The sequence below is a fragment of the Brachycentrus maculatus genome, unplaced genomic scaffold (genome assembly GCF_059751285.1).
Source record: "Brachycentrus maculatus isolate JH-2025_06_01 unplaced genomic scaffold, ASM5975128v1 h1tg000032l, whole genome shotgun sequence".
NCBI classification, from domain to species: domain Eukaryota; kingdom Metazoa; phylum Arthropoda; class Insecta; order Trichoptera; family Brachycentridae; genus Brachycentrus; species Brachycentrus maculatus.
This window is the reverse complement of record NW_028280786.1, coordinates 2,231,624-2,247,216: the sequence shown is the minus strand read 5'-3', so window position 1 is coordinate 2,247,216 and position 15,593 is coordinate 2,231,624. Positions and strand designations below refer to the sequence as shown.

The following is a 15,593-nucleotide window of genomic DNA, read 5'->3' as shown; positions in this document are numbered from 1 at the left end:
CTATGCAATTATAATGATTCGTGCTGAAATCAGAAAAAAATCTAAATCCGTTTTAATTTCAACTCAAAGTCAAGTAGACAGCTCATCCCTGTGATTTAAATTTATTAATATTATGTGTGAAATACGAAATACAGAGGGTATTAATTGTAAGAATAACAGAACGAGTGATGTAATACTAAAACATTTTGTAGACTGAAAGATTTTGTAGTATACGACTGAACGCTCGCCATATCGAAATAAGAATTTGAAGACTTTTACCGTTAGGTAGCGCTAGTTTTTTACGAGTCGATTCAAAAATTAATGTCAATATTTTCTTTGAGTAAAAAATGGTATAATCTATTATTTCATTATAATCATTATTTCTTTTCAGTGCGTAAATAATAAAGAAGCTTTATTTTTACAAGTATCATGGTTTTGAAAATACAAAAATTTCTGGTATAATTAAGGAAGTAAAAACAATTTTCTTGTATTTATGAGCAGAACATTTTGAGGTTAGTTTATTCAGGGGATGTTTTTTTAAGGAGCTTTGGTAATCCACTTAAAGGCTTTTTTCGAGATTAATATTCTAAGATGCTTTCATTTCGACTGAATAAATACATTATTGAATGGGCGTTTTACTTAATAATTTTGAAGATGAAATATTAATCATTGAAATAATACAACTCTGAAACAAATCGGATATCTACCTTATTATTATTAATCCACCCAACTCATATATGCAATATATATATATATATATGCAATATGTATATATATATATATATATATATATATATATATATATATATATATATATATATATATATATATATATATATATATATATATATATATATATATATATATATATATATATATATATATATATATATATATATATATTTATATATATATATATATATTTATATATATATATACATACGTATATATACATATATATATATATATATATATATATATATATATATATATATATATATATATATATATATATATATATATATATATATATATATATATATATATATATATATATATATATATATATTGCATATATAAGTTGGGTGGGATACTTATAATAAGGTAGATATCCGATTTGTTTCAGAGTTGTTGTAAAATTTTTAAAAAAGTTGTTTTCAACCTATGGGGATGTATTTATTCATCACTAAAGAAGACAACATTTTTTTTTATCTAGAAACCGTTTAATGTTACAAAAAATAAAAGTGGTGAAAAATTAATTCTGCGTTAAATAAATATATTTTCTGGCAGAACCAGTGCACTGAGCTGTCGACTATGGAGCTGCTTTTACGATAAACTTTAAAATGTCTACTTCAAATTTCATACAGAGATATCGGCGATACTTAAGATTACCCCAATCTCTACGAAATTAATCGTGTTTGCTAGTTAACGTTCACTTAAATACTTACCCTTGATGAAGTCTACCGCCATCTCCAGGCCGTATGTGTCCTTATCGCAGTCGTCCAGGATATGGGCTCCGAGGGTGACGTTAGGCATGAACAAAGGGTTAGAGTTCAGGCGGTCCAGGGTGTAAAGCATGGCTTCGAGGGCCTGAATCCCCCCTTGGGGCATTATCGGACCACACGTCACGCGATCTTCCCTCGAATGGACCTAAACAAACATTTTCAATGTTACTATGCTATCGGCAGACTCCATTGAATATTTTGTTTTAAATGAGATTACATCAGGATTCTCTTATTTATAGCGTTTTCGTGACGTAAATTTAACAAAATATATTGTTTGCATTTTTTATCCTAACTCTGATAAAAAAAAACAGTTTACAACATTTTGAGTGTGTCCAAATACTTGTTAACAAATCTGAATTATCTCCAATTAGGAGTTATTTTTAAATGATTTTGTGATTGACATCTCAACAAGGCTGAAGAAGAATATGGAAGTCTGGGCATTTATGGGGCTTATGACCGTCATAGAAATCAAGCAATACAACTGGAATTTCCAAGAATTTGAGTAGTGTGGTTGTCAATCATGGGTAGAATCAGTGAATGTTTCTATCACGGTCGTTAGCCCGTAAATGTTTAGACTTCCATATTCTTCCTCATCTTTGTTGAGACGTCAAAAAAATAATCTAAAAAACCTGTTACCAGTTCACTAAATAATTCGAACTTTAAAGCAGTATTATAAAAAAAATGGCTGTATGTTGTATGAATGAGGTAAACACAAGGAATGAAATATTGTGTTCAAAGTATTTCGAAATATGCATTTTATGCATTTTTAGGTAAATTACACTCTTAAACAATATATAAATTAAATATATTGCACATGGAGCTGTTGTTAATAAATAAATTTGATAAAATTACATATAGAAATATGCAAATTTATTCGCATACCAATATACATAAATAAATATTTTTAATGAGATTCTAAATCATTGCAAATAATAAAGGCCTTTTATTTCGGGAAAGTTCTTAAAAGCTCCTCAAGCTGAATTTAAAAAGGTTCAGAAATTATTTTGAATATTCATAAAGAATAAGAAAAACCTCTACTTTGAGGAATAATTTTCTGGGCTAATTTTGCTCAATGATAAAAAGTAAACCTTCCAAATGGCGATGGGAAATTAATTATACATTCTCTAATTACCACGAGAATGATTTATTTTCAACATTTCAGTATCTTGATGATTTATTTTTGCTTTTTATTAATATCATATTTTACACATTTTCAACTCAAATGACATAGTGGATACATGTACCGTTTCTTACGCAAAACAATTTGATTCGATTTTGTGTTGATTTTACCATAAAAAAACGATAAATAATACATCATCATTTAATAAAGAAATATGTGTAAAAATACTTTAAAAAAAATTAAACGAGTAGTATTCGAATCGACGTGATTATCAAATGATCATGATGACACGATATTTGATCATAATGAAACATAAGTATCTGTCGTTTTGGCACGCGTTATCGATACGTTTGTAGGGATGATTATTATAGTATGAATATGAACTTTGCAATTTTGAAATCCATTAAATGCATACATGTACAAAAAAAATAATACTTCTCAAACCTAACATTAAGAAAAAGGTGAATTATTTTAACTTATAAACTATGTATGCTTAGTATGTTTATGTAGGTACACATAACTTTTTGGCCACTTTACAGACCTGAAAATACATCATTTTGTCAGCCATATTTCTTTTACACCTTCCCGTCTCTAGCTCACTTTAAGAAAATAAACATTCTCAAAGTGAAAATGGTTGTTGGGTTGTTTTATATTTCAATGTTGAGTTTAAGGATTTAAACATTGTGAAATAAAAATGTTCGAAGAGTAAAAAACGACACCATTAAAATTTTTCTTAACGGGATAGTGTTCTCTTAGCAACCATTAAAATAAATGAGATTCCTGCCTTCTTAAAATAAATTTAAAATAAATTTAAGTCTATAAGACGTTAATCACTTTGAATTATGTTTAAGAATCGAAACGCTACTGATTTATTGTACGAAAGTTGTAATTCACATTGTGTTTATTGAATTTCACATGTATTTCCAAAACATTACTTTGGTGTTTGCCAACTGTACCAACTTTAAGAGCTTATATGAAACAAGAAAAAAAATAAAAGTTTTTAGTGAAAATAAATAAATTTGAGGTTTATTTTCTTTTCCACATTTTTTTAAAGTTGCGAGAACAAAGATAGTTTTCCTTTCCATGAAATTTATTTATTTATATTTATGTTCTATTAATATACATAATTAGTGTGTTTATCATTTGATTTTATATTGTATCATTTGTAATATACATAAAAATATTTTTTTAAATATAAATGAACTTCTCGTCACGGGTTTTGCTTATTGAGGCGTTCATTAAAAAATATTGATAGTATGTAAAATATAATAAATAAATAAACAAAAGTGTTTTCGTATGAAAGCTCCACATTAGGTGTGCCCTTAGATCCAAAATACATAATTTCATGTAAAAAGAAAAATAAAATATTATAAATCTGCACATTTCATTAAATTTAAACATGATTTTTTCGAAATACTCAATTTCGTATTGTGTTTTTGAACACACCTCTATAACTGCGAACATATTCAACATGTAAATCGTAAATCTAAAAATATCACATCTGAATTACTTACCATCATAAGCCCACCAAGGATGATATCTCCTTCAACAACAGATGCTAATTTGACAGGCCAATTAGCATCACTGTCTGACGAGTTGGAGTTATTCGTTGTCCCAGAGCTATTGGATTGCATGCTTACATTCACTTTTGCGTCCGACCATCGATCCTCACTTTTAATTAAACTGCTGGATTCCTCGTTTTGTTTAGGGAACGAATAATTTACACTGGGAACTGTTGTTAACCCGTAATTAGAAACTAAAGTGTATAGCGCACTTGATGTGTAAACGTCTAATGTCACGTTTTCTTCAACTTCACTTAAACTTCTTAACGTAGTAGATTGGTTAAGGAATACTCCTACGTTGCTAGTGCTCCGTAATAGAGGTGCCTCGGGTTGAATTAATGTTGTATAAATAGTAGTTGAAGGATTTATTTCAGATTGTATAGTGGTATTGTTGGATAAAAAACTTTCATTGTTACGACTGACGTAAGTGTTATTGTCCGAAACTGGCAATGTATCTACATTATACGGCTCGGTTGAATACTTATACGGATTGATTCCTACTGACGGAAATTTTTTTTTTCCTTCGGGAACTTTTGTAGAGGGAGGAGTTAAAATTATCGATTGATTTATTAAAGTCGTAAGTGTAAAGTTTGAGTTCATAGAAGGATTATTCGTCAAAATGCTTCCATTAAATTTTAATGTCTCGTTTAAAATAGTTGAAGAATTGACAAAAACGTTTATTATATGAGAACTGTTTGAATTCACGCATGTATTGTTTACGACACTTTGATTTTTATGGCATTCGGAAGGGTTTTCTGTATCATTATAAAAAAGGTTTTCAACTTTCAGAGCTTGCTTTGGCGTAACATCGTCGGCGGAATATGATTCTAGCTGATTATACAAAACGGTTTCCGTTACAAGATCACTAGCTCTTGAAGAAGTCATATTTTCGGTAGACTTAATTACGCTACTTCTTGTGAAAAACTCTCCGATGAGATCCTTACCGTACTTATCGACCGTCGCCTCTTGAAAGTGTTGGGAAGTTTTCAGATGGTTGACATTAGGGTTAGAAACTATGCTCGACGCGTCCTTTAGTCGAGGCACTCGGTTTGTTGTTGGAGACATTTCACTAGTGATTTGTGTCGAGCTTTTCTGCGTTCGTGAAAGATCGGGATTGGCTGCTGCTTTATGTCCGGGAAAATCTTGAGCTTGTTCACTAAAAAAGGCTGTATACTCCTTTTTCTTTTCAATTTCTTTGTTTTTTATCTTTTTCAGCAGTGGCGTTAAATCTAACGGGCCGAGAAGGGTACTAATTCCTTTATCTGATTTAATTCTACTAGTTTGCGCTCCGTAACTGAGATCATAGCTAAACTTTCCTTCATCGTCTTTCAAGAAAGATTTATCCGGTGATTTAAAATTTCCTCTTTTAACTTTGGGATAATCTTCTTTAGAAAACGTTTTATTCCCAAATCCTTTACCAAGGTCCACAGATTGTTGAAAATGTACAATCGAAACATTTTTCGATTTATTATCGAGCGTTGGAAAGAAATTAGTCAACGCAAATATTTGAGTTTCACCGCGTTCTGTTATGTTGAAAGGAGAATTCATTTTGGTTGTGATTTCAGCATTCGATATACTAAATGTTTTGTTGTTTTCGGTTTCAGGAATAATATTTGAGGAATTAATTTTCAAAGTAATTGATTCGTTTGTCTTTCGGCGGATCGAATCATTCATTTTTCTTTCGATTGAAAGCAACGAAGAGGTTATGATAATACATTTCCAATCTGTACAGTTATGCCTTATTGAAGTGCTGTAAGGATTGATTGAAATTGAATGAGACTTCCCCTCATTGGTGAAGTTGTTCAATTTATCCTGTAGATGTTTTGTGTTCACTGGAAGGGACTTAGTACCATTTTTTGCTGAATCATTTACGTATTCGTTTGCCATTATTTCAATAAAGTTTAATAAATTAAGACTAGTAACATTAATTTTAGAGACATCTTTTGAAACTGAAGATTGATTTTTTAATGTATTCGACAGTTGGTTGTTAAATAAAGGGTTTTTAGATTTATTTTCCTTTTTAAGTAAGTACGAATGCACATGTGTTGAAAAATTATTTTTTATAAAACTCGAATCACTAAAACTGTTACTATTACTGTAAACGTATTTCCACGGTTGATATAGTTTCGATTCATCAATTTTGGTGATATTATCAAACACGAATAAGTTTTTATTTTGGAGTGTAATATTTTGAAGCACCTTCGTAGAATTTAGGCCTAAAATTAATCCCTTCGTCTGGTGATTATGTAATAAAACACAAAAAATTGCACAGAAAAAAGAAGATGATAAACGAGATTTAATTAAATTAAAATTTCGCATAAAAGTTCTGGGCGGGCGTTTGAGAGGGAAGAATTCTGAGCTTAATATCATTTTACGACCTTATGATGTATGGAAAGATAAATTAATTAGCGTTTTCATCATTAAAACTTTAATCACGTATCGAAAAAGAGACGCACTTTGAATTTTAAACATGTATACTCCTTTCATTTTTATTGTGTTTTATTTCTTGTGTAGGCCCATCCGTCTTTCTGAAAGAAAAAGAAAAAATTGTTACAATATTTGTACAAAATATATTATTTTAAATTTAAAAAAAATAACAAACTCAATTATTTTCGAAATCTGCCAACATATGAACAGAAAAAATAAATATTGTCATTAATATTTTTCTTCAAAGTACCCATTACATACACTTACATCTGTAATTTAAAAAAATATTAAACATCGCAAACAATTTTTTTGTTACTGACATTCTCCATTTATGTAGAAAAATATTTAAAAAATAACGGTCAATTAAAAAACACATTTGAAAAATATGTAGTAAAAAACGAGAATCTCTTTGACAATTCTTAAAACTATATTTACAGACTATAAGATGGATTTTTTTCTTCAAAAAATGCCTCCATAATTAAGTCTCATTTTATAGTATACTCGAAATTAAGATAAAAATATCCAGTGTTTGATTTAACTACAGAGCACGACCCGCTAAACCTACTCGGACCAAATTATCTCCGAAATGAATTGAAGCGGGTACGCCGAGCTGAAGAGACGAGCAAAATAAAGACATTGGTGTAGACTGACCATGAAAGATGTAAACTAATCATCATAAATATTGAATCCCATGAAGAATAAATGTTTGATTTAAAATTTTTGGCAGTCTTAAAAATAGTCATACCTAAACCTATGTCTATCTGGCAACATGGTAGTGATGGGAGTCGTACAATAAAAAAAATGTAGTACACCACGCAACACCAAACTTGCATTTGTAGTACACAAAAACACACTACAATTGTATAATGCGATGTTCTCTGAGGTGAACACACGGGAATGAGAACTCCAACTTGGATTTCACAAGAGCCCCATTTTATTTTAAAATTTAAAATTTTTACTGCTATGATACTTTTAAATTGAATTTTAAAAATGTGGCAAGGATATAAGCAGGCGTTTTCTTTGACATCTCAACACAGATGAAGAAGAATATCGGGTTGTGGTCCCGTGGTTAGTGTCGCGGACTCTTAAGTCAGAGTTTCTCGGTTCGACCCCTCTACCGAAAATTGATACCTATTTCTAATAATGAGTCGCTTAGGCTCACAGAAATAGTATGAAAATGAAATATTTGTTTAAATAAAAATAAAAAATATTTCTCTATTTTTAATTTATAATTAAATATGGAAATCTAGGCTAGTATAGCCATCATAGGCTGGTTTAAGTGACTTTACATAAGCACAACATAAAGTGATCACTCAAACCAGCCTATGACAGTCGTAAGCCTAAATGCCTAGACTTTCATATTCTTCTTCATTCTTATTGAAATGTCAAAAAATAATATGAAAGTGGTTTTTAATACCAAATTCCCAAAACCCAAGTAGTTTTTTACATATAATATGTTTTTTCTATTGCATACATAAAAGTATTAATTTTCATATCAACAAATTTTAAATAAGTTAATAATATTTCAGATTAAAAGAAAATTGAGCTACGGGATCTGAAAAGGCTGTTAAAAAGTGGGAAATAAATACCCCTTTTACAAGGGGTTAATTTGACGAGATATTTTGACAGCCAGCCGCCAGACAAAAATAGTTGAGAATCTCTGCTATGCTACTAAGCGTCGAGTAATCAATGTTGTGTATAATGGCTATCTGTCGTTTTAGAAAGCTACTTTTTTTAATTAATTCTGCCTAATTAGGTAAGTAAGGTTTTCGGCAATCGGCTTAGAAAATGTATCTCTTATAAACGAAGGTTATTTTTTGCTCACATCTAATTTAACGAGCAAAGCAGCTCAAATAATCTCTTGAGGTTTGCAGAGACTTTTTTAGCATCTGACAAATTTATTTAATGTTTGAGATGAAAGGCAAGCTCCAATATAATGTACGATGGGGCTTATGATACAGTTGAAAAAAATATCGAGTATTTTAGTGAGTGAGGATTGAGGGGAGGATTTGGAATTCTGCCACGAACAAAAAAATAAACATCATTTAATTTTTCTCTCAATAATATTCTAAAGATATAAGTAAAAGCTATTGATAATAAAAATAAAAATAACGAGGGAATTGGTGGATGGTATGTTAATACTTTTTACAAAATATTTCCGATTTTTTTAAAGTATCTTGAAATCAGATATAGCAAATAAAAGCCTGATAGCGGAAGCTTAGCTAGCAGTGCACAATGAAGTCCTTGTATTAACCCTGATATAAGGCAGCGGAGCATGAAGTTGGGAAAAGAATAATGAAAGTATACTTAATATAGTCAATATGCGATCAGGCAAAACGATGTATGATAGATGTTAAAATGTTGAAATAAAGAAAGAGTGTAAGGCTAACATAAGCATTATCCTTTTAAAAAGGTGAGTCTAAATGGTATGGTTACGCGGAAAGAATGAGTGAGGATAGAACGGTAGACTGAGGATAACTTGGCATGATCGAGTATTTCTAATACTTGAATGTGGTCAGGTAAGGAGTCAGAATATACGGTGGGTATGTATGACGAGATGCATAAATGGGGAAGAAAGGAAGATTGTTAGCGAAGACAGAGTGGCGTATCTATTCTCTCTGCCTACCCCTGCGGTAAGCGAGACGATAATCAGTTGTTTAGTTAAGTATTTTCTTTTTCAATTAATTAACTAATTATTTTGAATAATGTTTTAAATTAATAATATATTTTTTTCATCAAAATTACACCAATAGTATTGTGACAACTTTGATTATTATACCAGTTGTTTTATCACTTTCTAACAATTATAATAATCAATTAAGCCACCCTCAACTTGAAAAAATATATCTCAATTTTGCAAATAATACTTTTTTATCGTTTGTATTTCACAATTAAATAAAAATATAAAAAACTCTGTGTTTTTGTAAAGCTTTTATTTTCAGTGGATTATTTACGTTAAAAAATAACGTGAACGGTATTTATGGCCAAGATAAAGTATAAACATTATCCTTGCTCTGATTTGAAAGAACAAAATTACTTTTCGTAATAAAAGTTACCAGGATATTTTTCTTTTCGGTTTTTGTTATATTTTCCGCTACTTTGTACCTATTTATTGATATTAATTTGATACTTAATCTTTTGCTAAACGACGTAAATAAATTGCAGGAAAAAAATAAATGCGATCCCCACTGTTGACAATATGTACATATAAACGTATAATATATTTGACCCCGTTGATTTGATGGCTTTGTTATTTATGTTTCGATAGAAAATGAAAAGATAGAAATTTTCGAAATCTTGGAATTATAGCTCCTTGAATATCCTTTAATAGTAAAAAGACCAAGAAAAAATTTATTTAAACCTTTGTCCGGCGTATAAAACTCCATGGTTTTGAAACTTTTCTGGACTAAAACAAACGATTAAATAAATAGAAATGAAACATTAAGATGTATCGGAGAAGAATGGAAGGGAACAGAGGCGTGCATTCTATATATGGTATAGGCAATAAAACAGTGCATACACTGAATCACTCCCGTTCCATATAGAAATACGACTAGTGCCTACAACCTCTAATCCTCACCCAACCCTACTGCCTACCTTGTTTAAAAACTTTTTTTAAAGCATTTTTTTAAATAAAATATACAAACCTTGTAAGAAACGACAAAAAATAAAATAATGAAAATAATAGTACATATTCTGCGTCACCACGACACTACCACCAAAATAATTGAGCAAAAAAAGAAAGTAAGAGAAGAATAAAAAGATCAAAGTGAAGTGTGGAGGAGCTTAGAGAAGGCATGAGTCCTATCGTATAAAGATTTTTAAAGCCCAGCTTTGAACAGAAAGCAATGGGAGTTAGTGCAGGGATAAATTTACCAAAAGAATAATACTAATTTACATTCAAAACTTCGTTGCACACATAAATAAAATTCATTTTTATTCGACCAAAAAAAATATAAAAGCTTTATAATATATCAACTCATGAAGTCTATGGAAACACGTTTATATCAAAGTAATCTATAACACTGTTAAAGTTAAGTAATATTCATGTAGGCAGTAATGTTTGCACGATTATGCTTGCAGATAAAATAGGTTTCCAGGTTACGTATTACGTTGAAGATAATAATAATGTACTTAATAACGTTGAAGGGTTAATTTTACGGCAGTAAATATTTGTTAATAAAGTAATCATAATGATTTATACAATAAAACCATCCAACTACATTATAACTCCTCTAGAAAACATTTATTATTTATTGATTTGGCATTAACTGTTCTATACCTATTGATGAGAAATTCTGTAGTTCTCGTTCTACTAGTCGTATTTATATATAAAAAAGTATAACATTAGGTAGTGTTTTGAATTATATTTGCAATCCCGTGCCAAGGAAAGATATTTTATTTCTCAAGTATTTTATCTTATAAGATACATGTATTTTATAAAAAATTTAATTGAAAAAAAAATGATAATACAATTTTTGAAGAATGTATTTTATTTTAAGAAATAAAAGCGAGTGTTACTTTTTTGTTTTAGGTGAATACTTGTTTCATTAAAAAAATACGTTTTTGTTTTTCATTTTTGTTATAAAATATATATGCCATACGAAACTAAAAGGCTTGCACACTTAACCTCAAGGTTTGTAATGAACCCCAGTTAACCTTATTTTACAAAATTACTCATTTATGAAAATGACTCATAAACTTTATTACTTACTTCATATTATATACACTGTGTCCCACTTTCATCGGATTATTACTGAAGAGGAACACCTTATTTAAGATAAAATTCATATATTAAAAGAAAATATGATTAAGAAAGCATAAATTATTTGAAAATGCTTCAAGCTTTCTTAAAACAGTGATTTCCAACTAAGTGCTTCATGAAATAAAAAATAAAAAATATTTATTTCAACGCATACTGTTGACCAGTGAACATGTCTTTCACACCCAGGAAATCAAGGTGCATCACAAACGAGTTTCTCACAGCTACACTGGGGAATTAATGATAGCTAAGCATTGCTATAATAGGTTAAAGTCTACAACATTATAAAATAAATTAATTTAGAAGGGTTTCTTTTTATTTCATCCAATACAGACCAAAAAATAACATCCATCAATACATATTCATTAATTTGTTTATATGTATATATATATATATATATATATATATATATATATATATATATATATATATATATATATATATATATATATATATATATATATATATATATATATATATATATATATATATATATATATATATATATATATATATATAAATACAGTGATGTGCCTTATTAATAGACCCAACAAGCAAATAACAATACAGCTACAATTCTTTTGCTATCATTACCAATCGTGTGATTTTTTAAATGTTTTTTACTTAAATGATTAATTGTTGATATATTGCGCATTCAATGAAATAAATTTTAACATTCTAAGAATTTTATTATAGAGATAAAAAAAAATAAAAGCAATGCAAGACGTAAAATCAGTATTTTGTGTGACCTCCTTTTGCGGCGATAAGGGATGCTATCATGCGTGGCACGCTTTCTATGCATTTTTTTTACCACCATCTAAAGGTGGGCATTGCAATGCCAGATGTCAATTAGTTTCTCCATCAGCTCTTGTTATGTAATTCTTGTAGATTTATGGACTTCACGCTTCATAAGCTCCCACACATCTTCGATTGGATTCATGCCAGGGAAATTCCCAGGCCAGTCTAAGACAGTGATATTTTTTTCAGCTAAAAACTTAGTTATAGTCCTAATTTTATGGCACAGACCTCTATCGTGCATAAAAATAAGTTTTACACCATCGCTAAACCATTCAGATAGCTGAGGCAAGAGGCGCTCTTCCAAAATTTTCTTGTACTGGTCTTGTTTCATTGTACCTTGCACTATTTAAAGTCGTCCAGTACCTCTGAAATTGATCACAGACCCTACCATGACATGTATGGGATGGTTTACGGTCGGAACAATACAATCGGGATGGTATTTTTCACCCAGCCTCCTCCTTAAAAATTGCGACTTATCAGTCAAGATTTGGAAAATTGATTCATCCGAGAAACATACCTGTTGAAAATAGAAGATATCGTTTTTAACTGAAAAATTTAAAGCACTTAAGATATTTACCCTTCTCCAATCGTCAACTGTAAAAAAATTGCACTTTTATGCCCATTTCAAACGTTTTTCATCATAGCCTCCGTTGACATTGGCTTGCGGGCAGGTTTGCGCGCCTTTATACCAACTTCAGCAAGCCGTCGCTTCACTGTACGCTGAGAAATATTAAATCCCTTGTTGTTTATATGTTAAGTAAGCTAACGTTTTGGAATTTTTCTGTTTTTCAAACATAAATCACGAATCTGTCTTTTCGTTCTTGGGGTTGTAACACTTTTACTCTCAGATTTACCCTTACGCTTGTTGCGTAAACTATCCTCAGAATCAATTTTTTTCATTATATTTTTCACCAAACTCCATGATACCCCTACAATATTAGCTATTTCATACTATGACATTATATTTGCCTAAATCAAATCAGATATTTGGCCAATTTTCTTATGTGACAAATCAAAAACTTTCCCCATTCTAAAAAACACATATATTGTTAAATTTTTGTACTTAAGCATGATATTTACTACACAATATTTAACAATAGACATGAACAATCATATAAAATAAGCATTCAATAGAAAAAAATAAATTAATTGAATGCCTGTTTTCAAAAATTGTTCCGCAAACACTAGACGAAAAACCGCGCGTTACTCATACGGCGCCGTCTTGACAACTAATTTCCGCTGTCGAATTCGTAACTTAGTATTTTTAGGTGTAAAAACTATCTTATAATGTTGTCAGAAGTGCTATCTATTAATGTAATAAAAATACATTTTCAAATAATGCTGTTATTATGTTTTTTTTAAACAAAAAAGTGATGATGAAAACAATTACTGTCTTGGGTCTATTAATAAGGCACACCACTGTATATATATATATATATATATATATATATATATATATATATATATATATATATATATATATATATATATATATATATATATATATATATATATATATATATATATATATATATATATATATATATATATATATATAGCTATATATATATATATATATATATATATATATATATATATATATATATATATATATATATATATATAGCTATATATATATATATATATATATATATATATATATATATATATATATATATATATATATATATATAATATACATATATATATATTTATACAGTTATATATACATATATACACAAATATTAACATTTTCGTCTGAGAGAAAAATGTTATTGTTGGTTATAAAACGAGGTCTTATGGTTCTTAGGTTTATAAAAAATAAAAATTTTTCATTACTTTGCCTGCAGCGTGAAATATATTTTTTTAGCATAGATGAAAATAGTACGGATGAAAATAAACTGCATCAATTAGTTATGTAGAGAAATTATTGGTAAAGACAAATAATAATAATTCGCAAAATTCTAAATCCTATGAAATCGTTCGAAGAAGTATAAATTGCTTGAACCTGAACTCGGGAACTCTTTGATTTGAACTGGAAAGTTTGTCAAGCGGAACACTGTATCTTTTATTGCAGTAGTAACTGAAGCCAAATTGTCGAAGCTGGAGAAAATTGAGACTGTCATTAATGAAATTATTCCGCAATCTGGCAACTTTCTGCTCGTCTAATTTCTCGGTGAGAGGTTATATTCCTTGGAATAAATTTAAAGATGGAGCCACGTGGCTTATCTGTGTTTCATATTATTTTTTATTTTATTAGTTTATTAAAAAAAAATCTATAACCAAACAAAAATACGTCAAAATGTCGATTTTCTAGGTTAAAAACATCTTATTACATGATAAAATGGTTAAAACAGCTAAAAACATATTAAGGCCCAGAACCCGTTAAGTCGCAACTTAATTTTCTCTAAATTCAAGTAACACATTACGTAATTATTTTTTTTCTTGAAACACCGTTTTTACATTGAAAAAAACGGTTTTTCTTTGAAATAATTTTATAAAATAATAAATTGAAAAGAAAACAGTTATTGTAAGGTAATGAGTAAAAAATATATAAAATATTTTTTCTTTATATATTCTTAGAAGAAAATAAATCCAAAATACATTCTTTAAAACAATCGGGTGAAAACAGACATGTGACCTTTCCAGTGGTCTCGGGTGGATTGAATTCTGTATTTGCGAATATCCACTTAAAAAGCGTCTCATTTTGCAAGTCCTCATGTAAATTTTATAAAATTTCAAGGTAACGCTCATTCATTAAAATACTTTATTTTACAAAAATAGTTTTTAAATATGCTTGTGAAACAGAAATGGCAAATGATAAATAATTAAGAGATCTTCCGGTAGTATTTTACGAAAATTGCGCGATATAAATTTTTCGAAATTATTATTATGTTTAGGAGATTATACATGTATAACTTATTAATTTCTAACCCTTATCCATACTCAATAGTACTTAGGTTTATTTTTTGTAAGTATTAATATAAACAATTACCATTTAAAAATAAAACAAGAAAACGTTAGTATTATATACATATATCCCGATGAAAGTACTTTCAGTGAAAAAGATTCATTCGTTTGACTCCTTTTGACCCGCCATAATAAAATCGTCACCTGAATACTTAAAACTTGCGCCATTAATGGTTCTCGCAAAGAAAGCTTTCAGACTTTATAGCGAGCTTTTGCTAAGAGATCTGTCGTATTGTGTTGAAATAAACTAACGGAAATATAGCTTTTGAACGTTTTCATACCCAAACGTATTCAGAGCATCGTAAAAGGTACTAGATTATATTATTTAAGAGATACTTTTCTTACAATTATTGCAGTTTTAGTTTGCTTTTATTAGGAAACTGAATTGGATAAAATCTGCAATAGTTTTACTTTAGCGATAATAAAATAAACATCATTTACTTTTGCACATAAACCTATTAATCATAAAA

The 15,593-nt window shown here is 29.1% G+C and overlaps 1 pseudogene; it reads right to left on the bottom strand.

Moving 5' to 3' along the window:
* Window positions 1-1,427: 1,427 nt before the first annotated feature.
* Window positions 1,428-4,472, bottom strand: LOC148312822 (metabotropic glutamate receptor 2 pseudogene; annotated as a pseudogene).
* Between the last annotated feature and the right edge of the window lie 11,121 nt (window positions 4,473-15,593).